Source organism: Notothenia rossii (assembly GCF_949606895.1).
Source record: "Notothenia rossii genome assembly, chromosome: 7".
In the NCBI taxonomy this organism is placed as follows: domain Eukaryota; kingdom Metazoa; phylum Chordata; class Actinopteri; order Perciformes; family Nototheniidae; genus Notothenia; species Notothenia rossii.
The window spans coordinates 73,017,216-73,044,058 of record NC_136905.1 but is presented as its reverse complement, the minus strand read 5'-3'; the positions used below and the strand labels follow the sequence as shown (position 1 = coordinate 73,044,058).

General features: G+C 40.5%; 1 protein-coding gene across 2 annotated transcripts in view; it reads right to left on the bottom strand.

Annotated features, from left to right (window-relative positions):
• luzp1 (leucine zipper protein 1) overlaps positions 1-24,559 on the bottom strand; it is a 46,298-nt gene extending 21,739 nt beyond the window's left edge. The window contains exons 1-2 of one of the 2 annotated variants that reach the window (XM_079692656.1): positions 24,200-24,559; positions 7,663-7,720 (exon numbers count right to left, since the gene is read on the bottom strand). The gene's annotated coding sequence lies outside the window, so the exon portion shown is untranslated. The remainder of the gene's footprint in view (positions 1-7,662; positions 7,721-24,199) is intronic. The other variant, XM_079692657.1, reaches the window with a different exon arrangement.
• Positions 24,560-26,843: the final 2,284 nt, after the last annotated feature.

Here is a 26,843-nt window from a genome sequence, read left to right as displayed (position 1 = left end):
CTTGCATTTTCAGCTTTCCCAAGAAACAAAAAATCCCATCCCATAATGTTCGGTTTGTCGTTTCCTGTGCTGTCATGTTCCTTTTTTCTAGATGTTTCTTTTTTGGTCCACCCTTTCAGTTTTGCCCCGCTTCTGGGAAAAAGGTAGTGAAATAAAAGGCAGTGTTGCATTTCAGTAGAAAGGGAACAAAGTCATGTAGAGTATTCGTTAGACAAGCTGAAATGGGATCAGAATATCTTCTCTCCTTGGATTTTTCTTTAAGTTACTGAATTAATTGACTGCTTAGAATATAAGTATTGAAATGTGGTGAAACAGTGGGTAAACAAAATGTCACCTCTGGTAGAAATATATATTTGTTTATGGGAAAGGACAAAGAAGTTAACCGCAAAACAACTGTACACACAAAGCAGACAGTTTCTGTTTGTCAAAGCAACATCACTTAATGCTGAGATAATCCTTTGTGACATTATTTACTTTTTCTTTTCTTCTACCATTTATTTTTCTTTTGGAATCAAATAGATTGAAAGAAAATAAAAAACTGAGTTTATACATCCTAGTTTTGCTCCATTACTCTTGAGGGTCTTTCTTCCTGGGCCTGGATGCCAATGGCTGTAAATGCTCAGCATGGACACTTAGCTTCATTTCAGTTTGGATTTCCTTTCATGTGTCTAAACTCATTTCACAATTGAAGAGAAACAGTGGCACTTTATGGTTTTGAACACCAGGACTCACAAAGCTAAAAGAAAATGAAAAAGAAAATAATTGTGAAGGACTTCTTTCAGCGTTTTGTTATATGTTAAGGACATCTAAAATTCAATTAAACAAGAAGAAAACCCAGGTTATTGATAATAAATATAATTGTTAGCAGCAGAAAATGGGAAGTACATACGTTTACCTACATACAGTACATTTACCTGTAAGTTGCAAAGTGGAAAATGCTGTAATGCATTTTTTCTTATGCAATTCAATTACACATATAGACACACAGGGTCCTAAAATGATACAATAAATATAGATGTATTTATAAATAAGCTTGAGGGGGCCAAATGTAACCCTTTTATTTCATTTATATATTTTTGATGCAGAAAAAGGAGTGCATTGTGATTTACACTGTGGTCAAAATAAAGCTTTGAATAAAGGTTGTCCCTATGACACACATTTATGTGAGCATTATCGCCATTTTATGTTCGAAAGCTTGGCAAGAAGGGAACAATCTTCTGTCCAGAGTCTTTTCTAGGGCTCTCCAGTCTGTCCCTGCCCTAACTTTCTACACCAAGAGTCTTGTTGCTGGGGTTTGAAACCAGCACACTGCCTATATGCGAGAAGGAGAAGGCATGATACAAATATGAGAGGGAAGCATGGGAAGGGAATAAGAAATGGCAGAGAAAGTTAGACAGACAGGACAGGGCGGGATAGTGAAGGGAAGAGCCAGAGGACGCACAGTGTCTGACCTGTGAATCGTGGTTCTACAAATGCACTACATTTCTGGCTGCTCTGCTTATGACCTAATTGCAGATGTGACTTTGAAGAGGTTGAATCAAAATCAAATCCCACAGAGCTTCTCAGTCTAGCTCCTGATCCTAATGCCTTAACAGTAAAATAGAGCATGTTCTTGGTAAAACATCAGCACTACACACAGGATTACATGCCCCATTCAGCAAGAAACAGGGCAGGGGAAGGATATTAGATTTATATTTAAGAAGAGAAAAAAAGCAGCACTCTAGTTGCTAGCTGGGCCTCAGGCAGATCTGTAGCCAAGAGGATCTGGAGCAACATAATGTAATCAGTTCTGAGAGAAACACAGAAAATAATACGCCAGATGGAAGATCACCAAAACAAGTCAAAGGCTCTTGCAAGGTCAAAGTAATAAACATTCACAATTGTGAAGCTAAAGAGATGGGATTTATTGGGGGGGAATTCCTCCTGGAAGTTTGACTTGAGCGATTAAAAAGAAAATAGTTGCAGATTAATATTTTCCTGCATTGACTCAGTGAATAACTGATCATTGAAGCGCCAGTGTCAATACATTTAAAACCACAATCAGTTCTTACCATGAGTAAAATGTGGTTGAAAATAGTTCATTCTCAGATACTAACAAGTCCTAGGGCTGCTCGATTATGGCAAAAAATCATAATCTTGATTATTTGGGTTAATAATTGTAATTGCGATTATTAAATGTGATTATTCATTGACTTTGAAAACATCCATTTATTGGAGGAAAAAAATGTGAACAGTATGTTTTTAACAGTTGACTACCCTGAACTTTAAGTATAATTCAACTGAAAAACCCAACAAAATATATACTTTACAAAAAAAAGAAAAAAAAAGTAATAATTGTAAAAAAAATAATCGTTTTATTTTGATTACGTTGTTTTCGTAATTGTTGCAAGCCATAATCGTAATCGCGATTAAAATACGATTAATTGAGAAGCCCTAACAAGTCCTCTAACTGACTGATTTATTATTAATAATAAATACATAAAATACTTTCTGAATAAATGCGAGACTCACTTGAAAGAAAAACACCCTTGCAATGCTCTTGTTATTCATGAAAACACAGATGTCCGATTTGACTTTCCGCCATGTTTCCTTGAAATATTTCCAAACGCATGCCCTTAGCCCTCTGTGTTTGGGGTCAGAGGTCACTGACACTGTAAACATGAAAAACACTCGACCCAAGACACTGGGGCAAACAGGAGTGAGGCCCTGATTAGGAGAGCAGATTCTGCTGGTCAGCCAACCCACATGGAGCTGAACCAGATCAGTCCGACCACAATGTGGGAAATAAAAATTATGTATTGTGCTTATTAGTGTGGTTTGAAATGCATAACAAAAAAGTAATGGATACCTCAAATATGGAGACAATAAAACGTTTGCTTGCTTTAAAAAAACGAACTCCAATTCAAATGAGATAATAACAATTGCACATATATGGTATGATCAGACTGTAACATGAGTGAAATAATCAGTCATGCTCTGTGAGTAATGAATCAAAGTCATGTGTCCATAAAGGTTATGTGCACAAAAAAAACAAGAATATTACATTTAGATTTGAATACTTTCAAACTAAGGCTCAGTAAGCCTTATTAACTTGTGATGCTATCTTGTCGACTGAAACCACGGGAAGTCCCGGTGGTGAAGTGATAGACAGGAAGACTCTAGTCGGATACATAACTGCACAACCATGCTGAGACATTCTCATGTGCTGGGATTAGATAAGACAATCAGAGAAAAGAGAAAGAGGGAAAAAGAAAAAGAGCGCCTGCTAGGATAAACCAGTGTCTGATTCTGATCTCAGGTTCACTTTTCATACCTTGTTGAAACCCTTGATTTCAAAAAGGGTGTAGACGTGAAGAGATTCTGAGATGCAATCAAAAGCTGACGGTTAGGTTCACAAAAAAAAAATGGCATCTCTTAAAAGAATTCAACTGAAGACAAACTCTTTGACCTGTCATTAATACAGCGTTTTCGTTAATCAACAACACCAGCTACCAATTTAAAGCAATGCCTAACAGCTGCTCAAGCACTCTCAGGTGTCACAGACGTCAGCAAGAACTTTATGAGACTGAATAAGTGCACCCACACACACACGTGCAACGGTGAACTGCTCGGGAAGGAATGTGTGGCACCGCTTCACACCGATAAGAGAACATGAAAACATCACAACATGATGCCACTTGTCAGACTCGACACTGGGTAACCAACTGTCTGTGTGTGTGTGTGTGTGTGTGTGTGTGTGTGTGTGTGTGTGTACGAACAGGTATGAGTCAGGCACAGAAAGAATGAGGCGAGGCAGACAGACAAAAGTTAAGAGTGAGCTAAAGAGTGATAAGAACAGACAATGACAGACTAATGCACATCACCTACCTACACCCTGCCATACCATTTGTTTGAAATAGCGTGGTGCATTAAAAACACACAAATCTGAAAAACAAGTGAATTGTTTTCTGGTCAGCTTTGGTCCAGGATTTCCTGCTAGATGTAATCAAAGATGTTTTTCAACACTTTTTGAGGATTGTGCAGCCTTGGCAATAACACCCACTGACTGCTTTCTAGCTTAACTTGAAATGGTAAAAGCTGAAGGTCAGACTTTTACAAAACTTTTTGTTTCATTTAGAGTCAGAAGATCGCCACGTGCTACTAAAAATGAGAAATGTGACTACACTGCAGGTTCCACCGGGCGTACAAATGCATTAACATGCTTATCAGAGTAGTGAGGGGAGATTTATGGTGAAAACGATGCCTCACATCCACTCTGTACATGCGTATCCCAGATGGACCGGGGTAATGATTGTAAATCAAGCAAAAGTCTGTGGCACATAACACAACTTAGAAATCAAGTGGTATACTTCATGTGATCAATGTATTTTTAATGTAATGTGTTTGCCACGACATACTAATACATGTAATATTGTTTTATGATGAAATATTATTGCTACTTCTTATTTTATTTCCTCATGTTCTATATAACTCTTATTTACAATCAGTCCACGTCATCCTTAAATCATCCTCCTTTCATGTGACCTCTACCTCCAAACATCCCCCAACCCTTTCTGCTGCATTCACTCAGTTTCCTTCCCTTGCCCTTCATTCCCATTCCTCTGCCTTCCTGCCGCAAATACACGGCCTTGTGCCTACAAGAGAGGAGGAGGTGACAGTTGATCATGAAACTCTTTGGTGAAGATTGTTTCTCCATTTTACAGGGCAGGTGAACTCTGATGGGCTGGGGATAGTTGCCTTTCGAATAGCTCTACACACACACACACACACACACACACACACACACACACACACACACACACACACACACACACACACACACACACACACACACACACACACACACACACACACACACACACACACACACACACACACACACACACACACACACACACACACACACACACACACACACACACACACACACACACACACACACACACACACACACACACACACACACACACACACACACACACACACACACACACACCAGCCTGAGCCTTGGCATTAGCTGCCTGCTGCGGCTGAATGGAGACTCAGCGGCTCTCTGATGAGGAAGAAACAGAGCAGAGAGAGAGGTGGGGGGGGGGGGGTTAGCAGCGGCGGAGCTGAAGCGAATGTGCAGAGCCAAATGCATGTTGTAAGGTAAGCAAAGGAAGATAGAGGGAGTAATAGCACCAAAGGAGGGGAGAACGAGAGAGTGGGATGAGGAGTGACTCAGCCTCAGAGTGGATTACTGCAGCAGGTATGCAGCAGGATGGAGGGAGGAGGAGCAATAAGAAAGTAGGGGGTAAAATGATGATGTTGTACGTCAGAGGAGAGACACTGAATCATACAGCTCTTCTGGAATGTCCTATAATGTAGGTAAACAAAGGAGTAGTGACAGTGAATGTATGTCGAGGCAAGAATAAAAAGGACTGAAAGGCTGAGCTGGATGTTTTGAACACGTCACAGGATAGCTTCAATTTCTAAAAAGGAGAACACATTCCTTGAAATGACCTCTAGTGCACAGACGGTGGGACAGTTCTTGTTTTCAGCAAGTATTGTGCATTATATCTAAAACAATGAGTCGACAAAAAAACAAGCGAGAACTATTACGATAATTGATTATTCATCTTAAATTTTTTTGGTACAAAAGAGGGCAGATATTCAGTTTTCAGGCCTTTACATATTTAATATTCTTTGTTTTATTTTCTATTAAACTAGATATCTGACATGTTATACCATGGCTTTCCTGAGTGATTCCCCGTTATGCATGCTTGATATGAAGCTACAATCACAAGACAGTAGGATAAGAAGAGGGAAAAAGCTATCCTAGCTCTGCCTTAATGCAAGAAAAAAACAAAACAGTTTAAGCTCACTTATTTAAACTTTGTATCTTGTTTGTTTGATCAATACAAAACTGAAGTGTAAAATAGACCTTGGCCGTGCGCCAGGAATGCTGTTTCCCCATGCTGCCAGTCTAAAGGCTAAGCTAACCGTCTCCTGGTCCAGGCACAAGTGCTATCCATTGTTTTCAACTTATAGCAAGAAAGCAAATAAGCATGTTTTCAAAAATGTCAAAGTAATTTAAATGTAAGTACCTTTCTTAAATGCATTATATGCAGTTATCCCTCCTGACTATAAAAAACTCAAGTAGAGTAGGATGTGTTCTTAGTTGCAGGACACTGAAATGAGAAGCCCCTTTTCCTGTTTTTGCTGTCAGTTTTAATAGTTTTTGTTAGTTCCAGACTATTTAGGATGAATTCAGCTGAAGCAGGATGTGAACTAGCATCCGGAATAATAAACGCATGTAAATGCAGCTCAGTGAAGACGCACGGAACACGCCTTGGACACATATTGACCTTAAACTGTTGTGGGAGCCGACAGCCGAGCAGACAGGGTAAGACAGTGACACATATACTGTCTCTGCTGACTAACCTGGTCTGATAACACACACACACATCCCAGCTGCTTTCTCTGAGAGCTGTGTGAATGTTTATGCATAAGCGCAGTGACCCATATGTACAGAATATATACAGTTTGGTGTGTTTGCCATTCCTGTGCAACTCCGGGCTACATGGAAGGAAATGTGGCGCCGGCGTTTGTGCCCAACAGGAAACAGACTCACAAAGAGCAGAGGAGGGGCGGAAGAGGTGAGAAGGAGGAGGGGGAGGAGAGGAAAGGAGGAAAAGGTGAGTAAAGGAAGAGGATGAGGAGGAGAGGAACAAGGAGAGGTGGAGGAGTGAAGGACGAGAAGAAGGGTGGGCCAGAGGAGACATTTGAAATTCAGGATATTGAATCATTGAATTTGTCTGATTGCTAAACACACAATATAGTACGGTAGCTAGGTTTTAAAACGCTGCTTAGAGCTTTAGTTCTCCTTCCTTTCTTTCTACTCGCCTACTCCAATATCTGTGTTTGTAGAGCAAGGAGCGCGTTATCGTAGCTTTGCATTATGCTACCGTTTCATTGAATTGCTGCTGGAAGAATGGGAAACAGCTGGCCTGGCTATCTTTAAAAAGTCAAACAACAACAGTTTGAGGTTGGGGGGGGGGGAGTAACATGCTGTAACTATTCATTGGCGAACAACACAAATACTTCCCGGAGTCTTGTCCTCATATCAGTGTTTCCAGACAAGCAGCGCTATGACTGGAAATGCTCAGGGAGATAAATAAACTGCAAACCGATGTTTTCATATCCACTTTTTCTGTACATTAACAATAAATGACATGTGAGCTTTCAAAGTTCTGGTAGTTGCTTAAATAGTGCCGTTTCATCCTGTTTCAAGGTCTTTATGTTAAGCTAAGCTAATCACCTGCTGGCTCCCTCTCAATACTGGGCCTTACACACAGCTAAGTGCGGTCACATTCTTGTGAAGTTATCTCAAGATGGAGAGAAGTTCATAACAAAAAACATTTCCGTAAATGTTTAATACATTTTTATAGAGATCTGATTATTTTCAAGGTCTTATAGGGTGTGTTACTTTTACTTGACTAAATTGAGCGTCTTGGCATAATGCTACATAAAACCGACATATACCAGCATTGGGAGCATTGCTGCATTTCATACCCCTCTTGTTCTCTTCCCCATGTCTACATTGTCGGGGGGGAAAAGGCCCAAACAAAACAACAACATTAAAGCGCAGCATTGTCAGGCGTGAAAGGCATAACTTACATTTAAGTGCATCCTTTTGTCTGTCACACGTTAAGCGCCTCTTTGCAAAGTCTCCATCCTGTGGTCAAAAACACAAAAGCAGGGCATAAGGTTAGAAAACATCATTGGTCATCATAATATCAAGACACACAGACTCATGCCATCTTTCACCATTGTTCTAATTGGCAAGCGACCCCGGGCCTGCGCCGGGCTGACAATGCAGCCACTGTGGGGGAGATGGTCCACAGTCAAGCTATCGGGCTAAAGAATGAGCCCACTGCTTAGATATGGGACGCATTCGGAAGGCTTTGCAATAGACTCATGCATGAGCAGACAGGCAGTGTTTGGCCACGACAACAGAAGGCCCTATTCAGTTCTGTGGGGAGGCACACAAACACACACACACACACACACACACACACACACACACACACACACACACACACACACACACACCATTATCATAATCATCCTAGAAGCCCTCATCTGCTTCAAAACATGAGCATGGTTAAACACACTCACACACACACACTCAGAGAACACAGCCCAGACTTGGAGCATTCCACTACAGTAGCATTCCATATGTTTGGTTAAGCGCAGAGAATCCAGATTTAAGGCTGAAGTCTGGACTGAATTTAAAGGATGAGAGAGGGAAGAGGAGGGAGGGGAAGAAATGAGGGAGCGGAGGGGGGCGGCCGAAGGAGGAAGGGAACATTCCTGTGAACTGTAAGCAGCAACAGGACACTGGTAGAGAAACATTACATACACTGAAGGACAACCTATCAAGTCCACCAAGTGCTCAATATGATATCAAATGGGAACATCTACAGTTTCATCGCATCCAAGCAGGCTCAATCTGCTAAAGAAGTCGGTGTGAGACGTTGGAAAGCTCCAGAAAAAGCAAATAAGTGAGCCTAGTGTTAAAATAGCTTTGATACCTTGACATTTGCACTAACTAATGAAAGGAGGAAAAGGAAAAAAGTGGCATTAAAGCATGTAGGGCTGCAGCTTACAATACTTGCGTGCTCAATTATTTATGCACTTAAAACACGACCCGTTTAGTCTATAAAGTGTCAGAGAAAGTGGAAAATGTAGTTTCCACATGTTTTCTACATTCATTTTGATCAGCTTCACATGTTTTCGGCCTCCCAATAGGTTGACTTTAAATTGATTGTTTTTTCAAATGAACAAAACCCAAGTATATTGAAACTACCACAAAAGACTAAGAACAGACTCTCACATTTGTGCAGCTGGAACATGACTTTTAAGATGAATAGCCTATCAAAGATAGTTGCAGTTTAATTTTGTGTTTATTACTTAGTTGTTTTTGCTCTAAAATAATGAAAATGTCCAGAAAGAGGCTTCCGTCTTGACTTTAGTTGAACTGAGTAAGCAGAGACAAGTGATGTGCTCAAAGACACCCTATCATGTGCAGTAAGTAGCTTCTGATGGACAGAAACCACGGGTCTGTAGGAGCTCCCGCCACTCTCATCTCCTCTCTGTGTCATCCTTTCTGTTTGTTCCCACATCTTCTCTTCTCAGGGAGGAGACAGTCCTGCTGCAGTCATGTTAGATTCATGAGAGCAGAGCCTCACACGGACACACAGGTTTTGCTGAATCATTTGACGTTCTCACGCTACAAAACCACCCTTCTTCGCTGGACTTAACCAAGCGTATAATTCTGCTTGGGGCAGAGCCGGCTTTTTTGTGTACCGTGTAATCAATAACCACGTTGTTAATGAAAATATGTGATTTCACAAATGAGATTTGACGCATTCTTAGCAATCCAGATGACACCAAATACCCTGGTGACCAGAGACCACATGTTTGTCTGTGTTTGTATGTGTTGTTGGGTTGTGTGTGTGTGTGTGCGTGTCTTTGTGTGCAGGGGGGGGGGTCTGGGCTATTCATTCAGACAGTTAGCCAACACGTAACCAAGCAAAACTGTAAACAGCTGTCTCCTTCTCATCCTTTGCTTCCACTCGTCCATCCCCCCCCCCCCGCACACGTCAGGTTGGGATGGTTCATTATGTTACTCAGCAGAATAAACTGAAACAGTGTGAGGGGACACTTCCTCCAGGGTCTGTATCTGTCTCATAGAAATCACAGAGTTGATTAAAGCATTTTTTATTCTAGTATATTATAAGTTGCATTGTTGGTGAAGGCTGTATTTCTGGTATTTATACAGTTGTCTCAGAAGAAACCACTTTAAAAACAACACACGACTAGTCCTGGCCCAGAATTGTCCAGTGAGTGTGTCAATCTTTCTCACCTGAAACGGCAAACTTTGATGCGAAATGGAGCAGAAATGAACTTCTCTTCCTTTTCATTCTACATAAAGATTGAATCGTGTTATCTTTGAGTACGGCTTTATCCCACATATAATGTAAGGCAGTTGATAAGCTATCAGTTTATGGTTTTCAAGCACTAAGGCTTACACTTTCCAAATAAACTTTCCAAACACATACACACGGCTGCACACACCCATGCACAGTCTGGAAGCAAGAAGTGCTTCAACCTGACCTTACTGATCTGTCTCGTACCCTAAAATATCAAGTCAAGTCAACTTCCAACATATTGCGTCATAAGTCCTATAGAACTTGGTATATTCACCAATATGTGTCCATCAGTTTGTTTCAATGGCTATCGATGTTTCACGGCAACATGGCTCCATTTAAAGAGTAAAACAAGAGGGGGAGTGAAGAAGAATGAAAGTATGGGGAAGAGAGAGATCATGTTCAATTTCCTCGACTGGAGAACCTTTCATGGCCTGAAACTCCATCCTGGGTTCCACTGGCCAGGCGGGCCTCGTTTGCATGTGAGCCCATTTCCTGTGTGTGATTAGCAGAAGGGAGAGTGTGTATATGTGGTGTGTGTATGTGTGTCTGTATGTGAGTGTGTGCGTGCACTGGGGGTTGCAGTTCAGAGAGGTCTGGGGTTGTTTTGTCTGCTCGGGGAGGAAAGGAATGCCCAAATCAAACACAGTGAACAGGATGCCTAGAGAGAGAAAAAGAAAGAGAGAGGGACAAGGGGAGAAAGACACAGAGGGATGAAGAGCGAGAGAGGGGAAAGATGGGGAGAGACAGGAAGCGGACATCCAGAAAGTAGCAGACAGAAGGAGCAAACTAAAGAAAGGAGGAGGGAACACCAGAGAAGAATACAGCTTGGGATTGATTCTTCATTCGCTGCCAGTGAAGACTGCGAGCAGCATTCCTCCTGCTATTTGCATTCCAGCTGAGTGGCAAGGTGGAGTGAGAATTTGTCTTCAAGCTGATGAGCTGTCAAATGGAAAACCATCCACCTCTTTAACTTCACTGTAAACCGGCAGAACCAGTCTTAATATCTAATGACTTTCAGCCCTGCCCGTTCAACGAATAAGTGCCAAGGCTCTCACACACTAGTGCCGACATCACAGACAGATAATCGACTATCTTTCATTCATACAACAACAACCTGTTCTACGACAACAAGCAATGAACCGCCTCTCACACAAACAAGGTAAAAAGCCAGGTCAAATCCATTATTTTAAATAAATAAGATATAGAAAAGACAGTATGTCTCATCAATCTAACAAACGGGAATTCAAAGCAATTTTAAAAGATTCATTTAGTCTTCTTCTTCCAAGCTTAAGGACACCAAAGTAAAGTCAGCATTCCTTGGCAAGAGGGTTTTTATCTGAGGATGCCAACTAAATCCTTTCTGGCTATAAAGACGTTCTTAATCCTTAGCGATTTATCTGAATTATTTATTAAGAACTTCACACACACACACTCACACACACACTCACACAGACACACACAGACACATCTGAGCTGTAATTCTCAGGCATTTGTAAAAAAGAAATACACAGACACCATGACATGGACGGATAAAGGTCAGACAAATGTAACTTCCTTAAAGCAACATTGTCACTGACTAATGGGCAAAATCTATTTGATCAGACTTGTTAAAAAACACATACACATCAAGGACACTAAGGTCATGTATCTTTTGAATGAAAATATGTACACTTAACTACCTTGAGGCTAACACATTAACAAATACAGATTTTTGGAGTGTGGATTTTGAAGCCGCATTTACGCCTATAACAAAACTTAATAGACTCATGATCCTGGCATTTCCAAAAATCTTGGCTACTGCCCTGTACAGACAGTATACACCTTTAAAAATAACAAGAAACACGAAACTGGCTCACTGTTATTTCCCAGGCAGTTTCAGAGTTCAGTTTCCAAACACTTCCTTGTGTTGTGTGTGCGTAAGCTGGACCCGGCCCATGAGGAGTGCGCCATTCCTTGACTGGCAGAGCAGAATTGATAGGCTGCTATTGTTTCCTTTTAAGGTAAATTGTGCCTCAGAAGCTTGGCATGGCTGGGAGGGTGAGATGCATCTGGCATGCAGGAGAGGAGAAACACTCATTTAACTGCATTCTTCAGTGCAGTCCACACCTAGAGAGACAGAGGAAGGGAGGCAGAGACAGAGATGGAATGACAGAGAGTATTTAAGACAAGTGGGGATGAGAGAGGCTACTGGAGGTGGAATTGCAAATAGATTTAGAGAGGTTTAGAGAGAAGAAAAACATTTATGACTAGAGGGTGAAAACAAGGAGGTAAAAACTACAGCGAGTTTGTCCAAGTGGGTGGGCGAGAGCCACTCTTTGCCACGGGCATGGAGCTCTGCTGTACACTTGTTTGCTCAAGCGGTGAAAACACGCCACCACATGTGGTAGGCCTGTTTGTCAAGAGGAGGATATACACACATACAGTATACACTGTACATACATGTCAAGCCAAGTGGAAACTTCTCACAGGGTGATGAACCATGTTGTTTAAATAATGCCATGGCCTCAAGTTTACATTTCATTCCTCAAACAGTATACTGGGGCCACTCAGTGCATGTTACTCTGAGAAAAAACATCAACTAACGCTCTGAAATGTGATGTTTAAATATTTTGCTGAGATACTAAGCAATAATATGTAATGCAGTGGAAAGACAGGTTAAGAGAATATATATATACACATACATAAAGAAATGGCATATTTTGGACATAGTTCGAATGGTGATTAATCATGATTAATTATTTTTAAGCTGTGATTAATCTGATTAAACATTTTAATCGTTTGAAAGCCCTAATATATATATATATATATATATATATATATATATATATATATATATATATATATATATTTGTTGGAAAAAAATCACAGTCAGATTAGAATTAAAAAACAGACATTTGCTGAAAGATGGTCACCATTAATAAAAGGCGATACCAACTAGTCACACCTCTTTATTATTTCTCATTTTTTCCTTATTTATTTCACTGTATTTCTGTTTTGTTTGTGATATAATTACACTGGTTACTGTAAGGCTAATATGTCAGTTATTGTATGGTAAATGTATTGATATTAAGAGAAGGGCAGTGTTTGAAACGTTTTCTGAAGGCATTCTGCTGAAGAAGGAGACCACAGCTTAGCATGACAAATAAACCCGAGCTGGAAGAAAGAGAGCTTGAATCAGACAATATTCCCGGTATTCCCCAATGTTCCACTGTGAACCAATAAACCACTCAGGGACCCGGGAGTGTTATGAGTTCCTGAGTCTGAAAGTGTCCACATAACACAAACAACTTGAATGCGTGTGAGCCGTACATTCGCTGCTCTACCGTCTCAATTCTGTCTGTATAAGAAAGTTAGGGTAGAGGTGAAATCCAATCAATAAAGGTCCATTGAAAACAAACCATTAAGAACTGCATCTTTACACAGCAAACACAAACAAATTAAATGGTGGCTTTTGTTATGCAGTTATCCAAATGTTAGCGGACTTGTAGCCATAAAGTGACGCACAGGGAGGAAAAGAAGAGCGGGGCAGCTGAAGGGACCACCAGAGGAGAGACCATGACTCGCTCATAGTGTGAGTCGCAGTGTGTTTGTCTGCTTCACTAAGCAAATGGTAGAGTATAGGATGTGTGTGTTATCACTGTGAGTGGCCAATGTGTTTAGGTTCATACCGATATGTTCCAGTAACCCTTTAAAACCTCACTAGACAAAGTGCTGAAATGATTAGTCACTAAATCAAGCTTAACTGTTATGTTTACAGGTTCACAAATGCAAGACATTACTGCTTCTTTTTGTCTTACATTATAAAGCCTCTATAGCTTTGGGGTTTCCCACTCTTGGTTCTACAAAACAAGACATTTCAGTCAATCACCTGTTCATTTCGGAAACTGTGATTATCATTTTTACTGTGTGTACGATTAATTGAGAAAATAGGCGAAAGATCATTTGTTGAGGCATTAAATGCAAACTTCATCATGGGCTCTGGGAAATGTATTCCATTGTTATCTTTGGACATTTATTAAAATTACAAATCATCAATTGGACCTTTGTGGATACTCCTTTCTCTCTCCACTTACTTCCCTTCTGTCTGAGGCTATAAGTTATCCAACAAAAAGGTGAAAATAGAAAAATAACATTTGAAAAAATAATTGTTAGGTGCCGCTCTGGACATGAAAGGGTTTGAAACATGTCTCTCAGAGTAAAAGCTGCACTTTAGCCCGTCTATTTTTATGGCTTGGCGGTGGCTCGTATTGTGCTGCTTCACTTCCCCTGGTTGGGACAGCTAGCATGAGAGGGAGCTCCAAAGAGCGATGTTGGCATGGAGGAGAAAAGCAGCCAACCCAGGCTTCAGCTGCCCTTTACAAAAGCAGCAGTGCACAGTGTTCCTCCAGAATAAAAACCAAAGCAGGGAAGAAGAGGGGGAAAAGGGTAAAGAGGAGGGGAAAGGAGAGGCTGAAAATAGCCTAGCAGTCGGGGTCTGCATGCATCAGCACCGCAATGATGAAAGCTCCTAAAACCAGACTGGCTAATGCATGGATGGAAGGAGGAACAGAGGGAGGGAAATAAAAGAACATCTTACTGGTTTTACATAAGGGTGAGAAAAAGGGACAAAATGAGGGAACTTAGAAAAGCAGATGAAAGTCAAAGTTGAAAAAAGTTGTCTGAAGTTGCTGAAGATTCATAAGTTTTACCAACCAAAGTCAATATGTAAGGGAACATAACAAATACAGACGTGTAGGAAGAGAAAACAAAAACAGCCGAGGACGAGAGAAACAGTAGAGGGGGAAGTGAGCAATCGTCAGGTTGCCATGGCGTCTGAACATTCCTCTCCCGGAGAACATGTATATTTTCTGATCACAAGAAAAATAATCTGCGGGAGGAATTTTATTTTGAGAGCCGCCCTGGAGATCCAAGGATTAGAGTAGGTCAGACAGGAGTGTGAGTGGATGAGAGAGTGTGTGTATCCCTCTAACAGGAAGAGAGGAACCAAGGACCTGAGCATAACCAGAGACAACATTTGGAAGAGCACGTGAGGACTCTTCAAGTCACATCTGATCAAATTAACAATCATCCACACACACACATTCACAAAGTTTCCACCTATGATGCTCACTAATATCACGTGAAACCTTGTTTTTATATCAGTACAAACATCAGAGTACGACAATGGCCAGTTGCTTTGAAGAAAGGGTCATGATATGTTTTACTCAGTAACTTCCAGGAGTCTCTGCTTTTAGGGAGAAAATGTAACTCTCTTCTCTTACAAGACTTCCAACGTATAACTTTTTGCTACTCAAATATTTCCAATTGTACGTTATCTTTATTCAGGCAGTCAACATCTATTTGTGCCACTCACTAAGAGTACAAAAAGTGACAAACTAAAAAGGACAAAATTGAGGGATGCGCCCCACTCTTCTAAAAGGAGTTTGATTTTGGTGGTGGAGAGTTACATTTAAAACATTGATCTCCTTCTTCATTAGGGTTGAGATCTAAATGACCCGCATCCTTTTCTTACTGAAACACTTCTGTAAGCATCGGAAGTTCCGCACTAATTCATTCAGGTTTTTTCTCTTTAAAATGTGTCAGAGTTGCGGCGGTGCCCTAATCCACATTTCTCTACTAACATCCAACGCATCAAATCACAGGACAGACTGCAGGCACATTTGACGTAGCCTCTCTGGGCCTCACCCAGAAACAGCAGCACCAGTGAGGACAATAAAAGGAATCAAATACAAGGAGGAGTATTCGATGTTCTTATAATTCTGTTTTCCTCGTTGGTCAGTTTGCTTTAGTGTCATTTTGATTGGAGGCAGTCATTTGGAAAACAAAAAAGGAAGTATTTTTGATTCGCGTTTCCGAAATAAAACACTCCGACCTGGCATTCAACACAGACCTCACGATGAACTCGACCTCTGCTGAGCACTGGCCTGGTGCAGTGAACTCCTGCCAACCACTGTCACGTCAGTCAGTAGCCATCCGCCTGCAAATAACAGGCTCAAACATCATAAACTTTAGAGCAGAGAGGCAGGAACTATAATGCCACGGAAGAGAGGTTGAAAGGGACATATTACAGCTCTCGGCATATAAACACTCATTACTTTGTAGCGATGGTGCCCAAGACAAACAAACCCTGCTGCCGGGTGAAGGACTTTGGTTCAACATTTAGCCATTTATGGATATTATTGACGTGGTGCCGTGGTGGGTTAGACATCTGTGTCCGTGTGGAGGTGGAATTTCTGTTATACAGCTTTTTTTAGCTATGTGTATTCTGCTGCATCTTCCCCAACCAGCATGATGGGAAGAAGAGCGTTTTGTTCACCTTTCTTTCCCTCCCTTGATCATTGTCTGTCTGGCTGCTCAGCCCGATCTCTAGGAAGAAGAATGCATCCTGAACCAGACTGGAATGGCTCCTGAAATATGCCAAATATGCCCTTGACCCCCCTCCCTTCCTGAAGACGTAGGCCTGCTTGCTAGCCCACCCTCCTTCCCTTTCAGCCCCCCCCAACCCACAGCATTCCTGCGCTGTACACGGCACCAAATGTACGCATACTTACAATCACATATGACCCACTCACATAGAAAATGTTAGGGACATTAATAACAAGTTTCCACCCAGCTGACCCAGACGTGCCTTTTAAGGGTAGGCGGTTCACATTTCTCTTTTCATTAACTTCCAAAAATACTCCAGGTCCAGCCGGGTGAAGGGGAAGTGACAGGGTCTCCTCTTTAGTGAGGCGAAAAGAAAAGGAGAGAGTGAGCAAGAAAAGATAACAATCGAAGGGAAAGAAAGGAAATATTGGCCCGCAGAGGAGAACACCTAAAAAAAATGAGGAATTTACAAGAAATGTCTTAACTTGAGCTCTCTGTAGTTAAAACGTCTCAGTCTCTCCCCTCCCTCCCTTTCTCTGTGCCTCCTACATGCTTTTGAAGTCTGTTTCCTTTGCACTTCTTTCCTTCCAGGAAAAGACGAGGTGGCCATTTTTAGGAGCCTGTACGGTGTAGGAACAAAACAGGCACGCAGGGGAGCTTCTGTAAAACAACTTATTGGAGGCTGAAATATCCAACAGCAAAGAAGTCCCTCACAGCAACCGGTTGGAACAAATACAAATCTTAGAAACATAGGAAAACTGTGTTTAAGGTCAAACTAAAAGCATGTAAAAGACGAACACAGAAACAGAGTAACCTACATTACAAATCAATGCGGTCCAAACTACAGCCATGTGGGGACGCTTGCATGGCCAGGCTGCCGATTGAACAATAGTGGACTCATAACCTGCCGTTATCAGGGTGTATGTCACAGCCACGAAAACAGACCAACAATTCACATGCAAGAGCATAGAGAATACATAGTTCTATAGTGATAACAGGTTATCAACAATGTTTACACTTGTGATAAGCTGCAATAAATGGCATCCACACTAGATAATATCCATGTTTGTTGGACAAGACAAAGAGACACTTCAAACTATGACTCACATTAGAAACCTTTAGAGTAAAGTCCGTAGACTAAAGTCTTCTTTACAACTAGCTCTAAATCTAATGTAAGCAATAACAAAAATGTAAAAGAAGGAACATTTTAATGATTGAATGAATGCTATGTCAAAAGCAGGACGAATAATAAATCCCATTATGGTCCAGCATCTATGGACTTCAATGGAGTATGCCTCTCTCTCTACCTTTGTGTGTTAAGGAAATGGTGAACGGTTGGGAAGCCAAAATGAGGACCAGATGATGATTGATGATTTGTTTCTGTTCAGTTACCAAAGCTTTAAAAGCATCACATCGTCGTCAACAGCAGGGGCCGCTTCCCGGTTTTAAAGGCTATGGGTAGCGATGGGTTTTCATAAATGAGCAATACTGAAATATTGCACTTTGAGGCAGCTTGGAAGATGGTACAGGTCTGAATTACAACCAACTGTTAAGTGTTGGGAAATAGTGATAGAGAAGCATTAAAGACAGCTGTTCTAAGAGAGTCTGGTATTTGAGCCATTTTACATAAAAAGATGATTTGCATTTGTTTTTCAAGATTGTACTTACACACAGCCACATGTTTGAGCCTAGCCTAAGCCAAGGTTTAAGGTTCTTCTCTTTATCCACAAACCATAATTTACTGAATCCAAGGTAAATTTAGCAACCCTAAATTCGTACAAATGATGTCATGCTTTCACCCTGACTTGATGGACTTGGCTTTCTGCTATACAGAGCAAAATGATTTACTAACTTAAATGAGAAGCTGCAATTATAACCCTACACTCCGCTGTAAGGATTTCTTTGTAATGACAAGTAACGGCAAGTCTATAGGATGGCCGTCTTGAGCCTGTCACAGATAAACCAACAAAATGTAAATGTGTCATTCAGAAAAACTCAGTAGTACTAAGGGAGGAAAGGTCTGGGTTTTAGTCATCTAAATGTTTCAAAGATGCATTTCTTTTGATAAAACAACAATTCATACTACTGCCCCATACTTTGGCTTAAACCAAAAGTTTGTACCAAGTGAACAAAGTGGATCATTCAACAACAGCCGTATTTTCCAAAGCAATTCCGATTTCATAACCAGTCCACTCCCTGATGTAAGAGGTTCAATAACAACACAGCCTCTCCATAACAGGTCAGTCGATGCCAGAGATAAGAGTTTGGCTGACTGGAGAAATAAGTCTTGGTTTCAGATATAAAAGATATTTTTAAAAAAAACTAGATATTTTTAATATATTTTTTGTATGAAATATTCTTTAACAAGTCATCTGAGTTTTGATCAAAAACCATTTTAAGAAAGAAAAAGCAGTTTTACAATAAGGTCTAACAAATGTAAAATATTGTATTTGTTGTTTGAACAAACGAGAAAAAGAGAGGTGTTTTTGATCACTTATTAAATGTCACTCTATTTACTTTCTTATTATATATAAATTGCATACATGGGTTTTTATACACATTGCCCACCTGTAATTTCATGTTGAGTAATGTGTTTTAAACCCTACGGCATAATACAGCTTGTAAATTCACTTAATTTAAATAACCAGTTTATAATTACAGGTAAGGTGGTTTCACCCAACCAGTATAATTTTCCACCAGTTCCAATGTGGAAAAAAGACTTATTGATTAAATCTGTGTTATAATGGCTATATGCTGCTGTGTGCCGGAGACAATGCAGTCAGTGGGCCTGCAGCCTTCGCTGTAGCAGATCTCTGTGATGAACGTGTCGGTTCAAAGACACCTGAGTGTTGGTGAGGCCTCAGAGTGACCACGCCACCCGAGGACAGAAAGCCCACCAGAGCAGCTGGTAATGAGAAAGGCTGTTTGGCATGCTTTGTCGGACTAACGAGGGAGATTCATTCACACACGCAGAAGAAATTGTATGAACAGAAACCATTCTTGTTTTGGATTCTTTAAGAGTGAGAGCACATAATGTGTTGATCTGTGTGTCAGTGTACGTGTTAATGAGAGCCTGAAGGAGGCGTGTCAACACTCGCTGCTGTGATGTACTTCTGGCTACTACTTGCTGAGTGATTGACACTCTCAGCCTCTAGTATCCGATGACAGCTCGACATGGCGGGGAACAGCGCGGAGCAAACGTGCTTTGGCACACAAACACACAACAAACCCACACAAAGTTCAAGTAGTTTGAACCCCAGCTGAAATCTCAGAGCCCTGCCCTGTCACAGGACGTCACTGATAAAGAACGCTGGCAGGGAGGGCAGGCAGGAAGAAAGGAGGCAAAGGAACAGGAGAAAAGAGGAAGAGGGGGAAATGTATGTGTGTGTGTGTGTGTGTGTATGTGTGCACATGTGTGCACGTGTGTGTGTGTGTGTGTGTGTGTGTGTGTGTGTGTGTGTGTGTGTGTGTGTGTGTGTGTGTGTGTGTGTGTGTGTGTACAGCAGAACGGAGACAAAGCAGGAGGGAAGGTCTGGAGAAGAACCAACCTCAGTCTGATGGCTGTGCACATTAGACACATAAGAAACTAATGACTACTTTATATATAAAGTTTGGTGGAAAAAATGAAGATGTAAAAAAAAAAAGATGAATACAAGTTCCAAGAACCCAAGATTAGTTTCTCCACAGTTAATTAAATTGATTCAGCTGAAGGCAGAGAATAGTATTTTTGCTTGACGACATTGATTGTTGATTCATTGTCATTTTCTCGTGATTTCAGCGACAACAACCAAGAGGTCATACACAGCACAAAAGTAGTTTATATAAATGCTTTATATTTCATACGAGTAGAAAACTACAGCCCTCTTTCTAAATTTGATTGAATCACTTTGCCCAAATGTCTCGAAATGACTTAAAACTAGAATTCTTATTATTCTGACAACTTTACTATTTGCTTTATATACTAATTTCCGCTCTTCCTAACACTCAGGAGATACAGCAGACATGCATAGTCTCATCTAGCTGTCTATAATGGCATTAAGCCATCCTGCTGCAAGTCTTCTAATAGACAGACAGAAACTCCAGCTGGCCTGCGTATTGTCAACAGCAGCCTTCGTCCCGGATACTGAGCCCATTATTGCATTATCATCACAAAACACACACACACTCACAAACGGATATACACTTTACACAAAGGCTGTGTGTGGGCTTTAATACTGTATAAGCCTGTATTAAAAAAGAAATCATGATTCATCTGGGCTATTACAAGAGGCTCTCGAGTTGTAACGCCTACAATATCATCCTCCGCTATTCTATTCCTGGGTGAGAGGGTTACGTAGGCTGAAAGTGTGAGTCTACCACTAATAATAGCTAATACCATCCGGTCTATATCCTACCCAAGCTATCCATTGCAGCATGTCGGGATGTATAGTATTGCTGGAAAGGACACTGGTCGGTTCCTATGGTTACTGACTTTTCTTTACAAATAATGCTATGAGAGCAGACAAGCCACACTGACAATTTGAATTGTCTTTATTATGCAAAAAACTGAGCGATTATTACATTTACACTAAACTAATCTGCAACTATTTTGATATACGATAAATCGTTTCAAGTCATTATTCAAGCAAAAATGCCAAACACCTAAAATGTGAATAATTAGTGTTATTTTGTCATATGTTATAAATATGATCAATTATCTTTGGATTTTGAATAGTTAGTCATTTAAAAAAAAGCTTTTTGAAGATCACCTCTGGAAAATAGTAATGCTAATGTTTCAGAATGTATTAAAACATTAACTGATTAATAAAGTCTTTTTTTTTGTGTTATCATTTATTGATTTTATAAGGATAGATTAATTAATTATTCATCATATAACGTTATACCAGGAAGAAACATTGAAAAAAATGTACAGTCAGTGATGTTTTGATAATGACTCACTGTTCAATGAGTTTAATTTGTGAATTTATCATTTATACTGGTTCATGATTGATAGAATACAAGATTATGTATGTGTTTTTATCCCACTACGCAATGACTATATGCACATTGTATTCGCGATCACTTGCAACCAATGACGTCAATGTCCATGTCCTGTAATTCCACACTGGTGTGATGGTGCTAAACTAACAGCAGGGGCTCTGTGAATAAACCTTGATGTGCATAGTGGCAGTAATATTACCACCGACAGGCTGGCTTTGACATTCCCAGCGGTTTGATACTCCCAGGCAGAAAACCTCAATATTTTAATTTAATCCCCAGAGCAGTCATTTAGCCACTCCGTAATCCCCAGGTCCAGCGCTTAGTCTGATAATTACACTTATTGGACACCCATAATGATTAGTTTTTGGTTTCACCCAAAGCAGTGCAGGCAGTTTCATAGGGCGGTCGCGGCGTTCTGCGGAGTGGAAAACCAATCATGCATGGTATAGCCCAGGTCATAAAAGAGGAGGGAGGGGTATCATTATTATTACTTTGCATGGAAGGCGACAACTCTCGGACAGGACATGGTGCATAATGTGTCTTTGTGTAACGTCCAGAATAGTGTAAGGATCACAAAACAGGTGGTGGTGGTGGCACTCTTACTGTGTCAGAATTAATAACTACAATGGCACTGAGGAATCATATTCATATAAAATGGGAATAATGGCCTCTAAGAGTAGATGCAACCAAACCTAACTTGGCGGGCATGATTTCCCAAGCCTTTAAATACATGCATGAAGAAGTGATCAGGGAACATTTTGACATCTCACTCTTCACTTTGCTGGTACTCTTAATTTATTTTCCTCCTTACATTTCCAAACTGACAGGATAACCTTCAGACTTTTCTTCCACATGCGGTGTCACAGTCCACTCCAAAATACCAAAGTAAATCTTCAGGCTGCAATGCAAGTGCCTGTGGAGGAAAGTGGGTTCCCAGCAGCTCAAGCTGGTAGCTCAGCTGGTATATTCTACAGCTGGCTGTGAGGGCGAAGCCTTACTGGAAAGTCATCAGTTGTTTTCTTCTCCTTCATGTCTGAAACAGGTCAAGGCAGGTCCCCTTCCATCGCCTTCCCTCCCTGTGCTGCTCTTTACGAGCCCCACCTGGGAGATTAGTATTCTACCACTACAACTACCATTTTCTGCTGTTGACATACGCACACACACAGACACTCCTCTATTGCTGTTCTGTTGAGGTAGCACAGGGCACATACTGTTCAGACTTAGGACTCTGCCACCTTGGTTTCATGCATGCATGGGTAGCCTATGCATGTGCAGCACAACACATTCCATCTCAGGTGAAGGAAAACAAACACACGCTCAAACTGAACCAACATGTCTTGCAACTTCAGGTTATTTCTGTTATGGAATGATGTGTTCACATCAATCAATCAATGTGGTCTACAAATTGCCCAAACAAAGCAAAACTGGCCAAACAGGCTGTGTGGGACATTTGCTTGTTTTGTCCAATTATCTGTCTAAAACATTTACAAGACAGTCCTGAAGGTAGAAAACAAGCAGCAAATTATAACATTGGAGAAGCTTGAACCAGAGAATATGTGTTATTGTTTCTTGTTACATTACTGTTAATTCTTGTCTTTCAATTAATAATTTTCATTACAAAAGTTAAGCTCGAAGGCTTAAACAGGTATTTTGCAGTTACACTGAGGTCACCCACTATCCAAAAGCAGACCCCTGCAGACAAAGCATGTGCACAACTCATGTATCATAACCGTTTTCCAGCTGCTGTCAATATGGCTAATTAGGAGCAAACTAATTAACCAAATAAAAGACCTAAATACAAGTGGTGTTCAAATGTCCTTCAATGTAAAACCAATTTACTTTCAGTGGGTTGTGTCCTTCACTAGTCCTGGGGAGTTTAATATCCTTATGGTGCTTTTGTGCTCAGATTTTAAAGTGTGATTAAGCCAATCCAAAAATACATTTAGGCCAGGGAGTGTACTGTATGTCACCTTACAACAGCAGTAGCTAATGTAATGAGTCATATATCTACCCAGTAGGCCTTTCTTCTTTTAATAAACACACTCTTCATTATAGAGTCTAAAGTGTAAGAAATACATGTCTGTAAATGCGTTACACTGTTTTCATGCCTGTACATGTGTTGCCTGTAAAATGTGTTACTGTTTTCATGCCGCTTCCAGAAGGAAATAAGGCCCAAACAGTAGCCATGGCAGTCAGGTACAAAGTCTAGATATGCTAGCTTATTTTGCTGTTCATATTGGATGTCAACAAAAGAAACTGAAACATGTTGACTTCATTCATAAAAATACCCGAAAATCCCGAACGATTTTGGGGAACAGGGGAGGGACTACAGAATCATTTAGTTACATTTGGAAAAAAATTGCCTCACCAAACACAATATGCTACAACAATGTCAAAAGCATGTACGAGTACACAAAACAAGATTTTTTTACGTTTTAATTTACGCCACGAGCTGAACTTTAGCTTTTTGGTCAGTAATTTTGCCTATATGGAAAGGCTTGGCGTTATTAAGTGCGTAGACAAGCCAGTCTCAAAACATGAAACAACTATGCCGCCAAACAGGCTACGTGAAGTATTGTAAAACCTGCAACGTGTTAACAAAATAAGACGTAAATGGTGTGTTCACCGCTACATTCTAACCACCGGAGTTTTTCGCCGCAGTCCTGGATGCTTCCTTTTGGCTACAAAACGAGCAGAGGAGGAGGAGAAGGACAAGGAGGAGGAGGGTAGAAAAACTTGCCGCAGTTCAGACTTCTGCAGTCCCGACTCACTGGATCCAACTCAGGAAGCCGCTGTCTGAACCCCCAAAAAACATGTTCCCATGTTCTCTATCAACCCAAAACAAACACACAAATAAAGACTACAAACTTTACCTTAGCTTGTCCACCGCCGGGTCAGAAAAACGCACCGGTAAATCCACAACTAAAACTCAATCCACTCGGTTTGAGCTCATGCGGACGGTATGACTCGCTGCTGCGGACACGGCTGGGGCAAGTTCATCAACATTTTCTCTGATACAACCGGAGAGTTGGAGGCGACAGGGAGACTGCGTTTCTGCTTTCCCCCTTTCCCTGAATTACTTTCGTCGGTCCTTTCCTCTCGGATATTCCCCTCCCTGGCCCGTTTGAGATCAAACCATCACATTCCACCGCGTCCTTAACAATGAAAAAAGGTGGGTTTTCCTTAACTGCTGCCGGAGGACCCACCCCTCGGGATGACTCTGCCCGGTCTGACCGCAAAGAGAACGCCCTTCCCGGCTGCGAGGTCCCGCCTCTCTCCCCATGAATCCAAGCTGATGTTGTGTGGATAGTTCGGGTATTTTAACATACTCTGTGTTCATTTCACTTTCTCTCTTTACACACATTGCATATTTGAAATTGACTGAACAGAATGATATCAGTATGTAAACAGTGGTGTTATGTAGCTAAGTGCATTCACTCAAGTAATGCAATAAATTAAGTACAATTTTGAAGTAGGCCACTTGTAATTTACTTGAGTATTTCAATGTTATGTTAATTTGTAGACTACTCCACTACAATTCAGAGGTAAATATTATACTTTTACTAGACTACATTTATGTAGTACCAAAGTAGCCTACTATACTTGTCAGCTATAGAGTAATGATAAACAATATGATCAACACCTAATAAGACTTTAGTTACACTTAGATTAAATTCACATGCTGCCAGCAGTACGTTAAGTTATTAAAACGAGTTCCACCTTTACCAGCTTGAACACATCAATAATTATAATCACAACATATCATTTGTGAAATGAGTCATCTGCATAATGAATACTTGTACTTTTTGTACTTTAAGTATATTAAGATGCTAATACTTTTGTACTTTTATTTGAGTAACATTTTGAATACAGGACTTTAAGTTGTAACATAGTATTCCTATACTTTGTTTTTCTATTTTTACTTAAGTACAAGATCTGAGTAAGCTTCCACCTCTGCTTCCAAACCATGATCCTCCAGCATTATTATAAGACTATTTTTGCAATACCGGTGGGCATATAAACTATCATTAAGTAAACACATTTACTTTTAGCTTCCCATTGTATACCACAGTTAAGGTCCCTATTGCAATATTAAGAAGTAGGCCTAGTGATACCGGAATTTAGCCCCAAAAGTCTCATAAAGTCGCTATAAACTCAATGAATAACACCTGTAGCACTTTTACAAGAGTATTTAAGTAAACAAAGGGGTGAAAAACACTTATAAGATGACTCAAATCTATTTTCCAGTAGCATTGACATATTATAAATTCCCATTAGATTTTTTGTTGGTTTTTGTGTGCACTGTAATGGTCATCAATAATCGAAGAACTGCAGGCTGACCACCAAAATAAATGCTGACTATTCTGCAAAGGTGCGAATGCCACAATTAAAGTTATGCTACTTTTATGTTGGTGAGGAATGCAAGTGGCATTGCTGTGATTATTGTTCTGTCTGGAATTTAAGGCAAGAGTTCTCAGGGTTTGTTGTGAAGCAGCTTAAAAATTGTTTGCAACTGAGATAATGTGCCCATGTAAAACAACAATGCATCACAAAGAACTAAGTAAATTTGACTTGATATGGACCAAACATTATCCTTAAGATAATAAGGTCTCTGTTGCACAAAGTTATTCTACCTAGTTAATGATGATGAGTTTGTTCAGCTGTACACCTAATGTATTTTTTAAAACACATTATATATTACTTTTACGAGACATATTACCATGTTCTTCTGTTTCAGAATCAGAATGCCAGAATACCTTTACTCGTCCCACAGAGGGCAAATTTAAGTCATAACCTATGGTTATTTCCCACACTGGTTTTAACTGGTGCCACTGATAGTGTTAAATCCAAAGGCACTGTAGTCATAAAGCGTGATAACTGTAACAGAAGTCTATTGTTTGATCTATGCATTGCAAAGTGATTATGGTGCGGCTGTAAACTCTTTATTGTCTTTCAGTTGCGCAACTATGGAAATAACTTGATTAAGATCACAAATGCCACCTAACTACCCACGCAGACTCTCTCTCTCTCTCTCTCTCTCTCTCTCTCTCTCTCTCTCTCTCTCTCTCTCTCTCTCTCTCTCTCGCGTAACACTGTTTTTTTAAGCAGCAGATGAGGACATAAAAACTATTATTGTTATTCAAAAGCAACATGAGCAGGAGGTTGGTTCTCACTGTGTAAAGTAAGTTATCAGTGAACAGGACCGTGTCTTGTGTGACTTAAACCGTCATGTAATTAAAATAGGTCTTTGTGGAGATTCCCACAGTCAAGCCTTTGTTTTCCCCCTCATTAACCGCCCCTCCCTCGTAAAAGGCCATATCACTCTCATCTTATTTCACATAATAAGCTGGAAGAGGTACAAATCATGTTACAGTGTTGCCATCACCAGGTGGGGAGAAGGCTAAAGATACCAAGTAATCAAAGATAATTATTAAACCCATGCAGAAGCAAACTAAAGGCATAACCAGGCATGCTCAGACACCTGAACGCCACAGCAGGAAAGCCAGGCACAGGTGT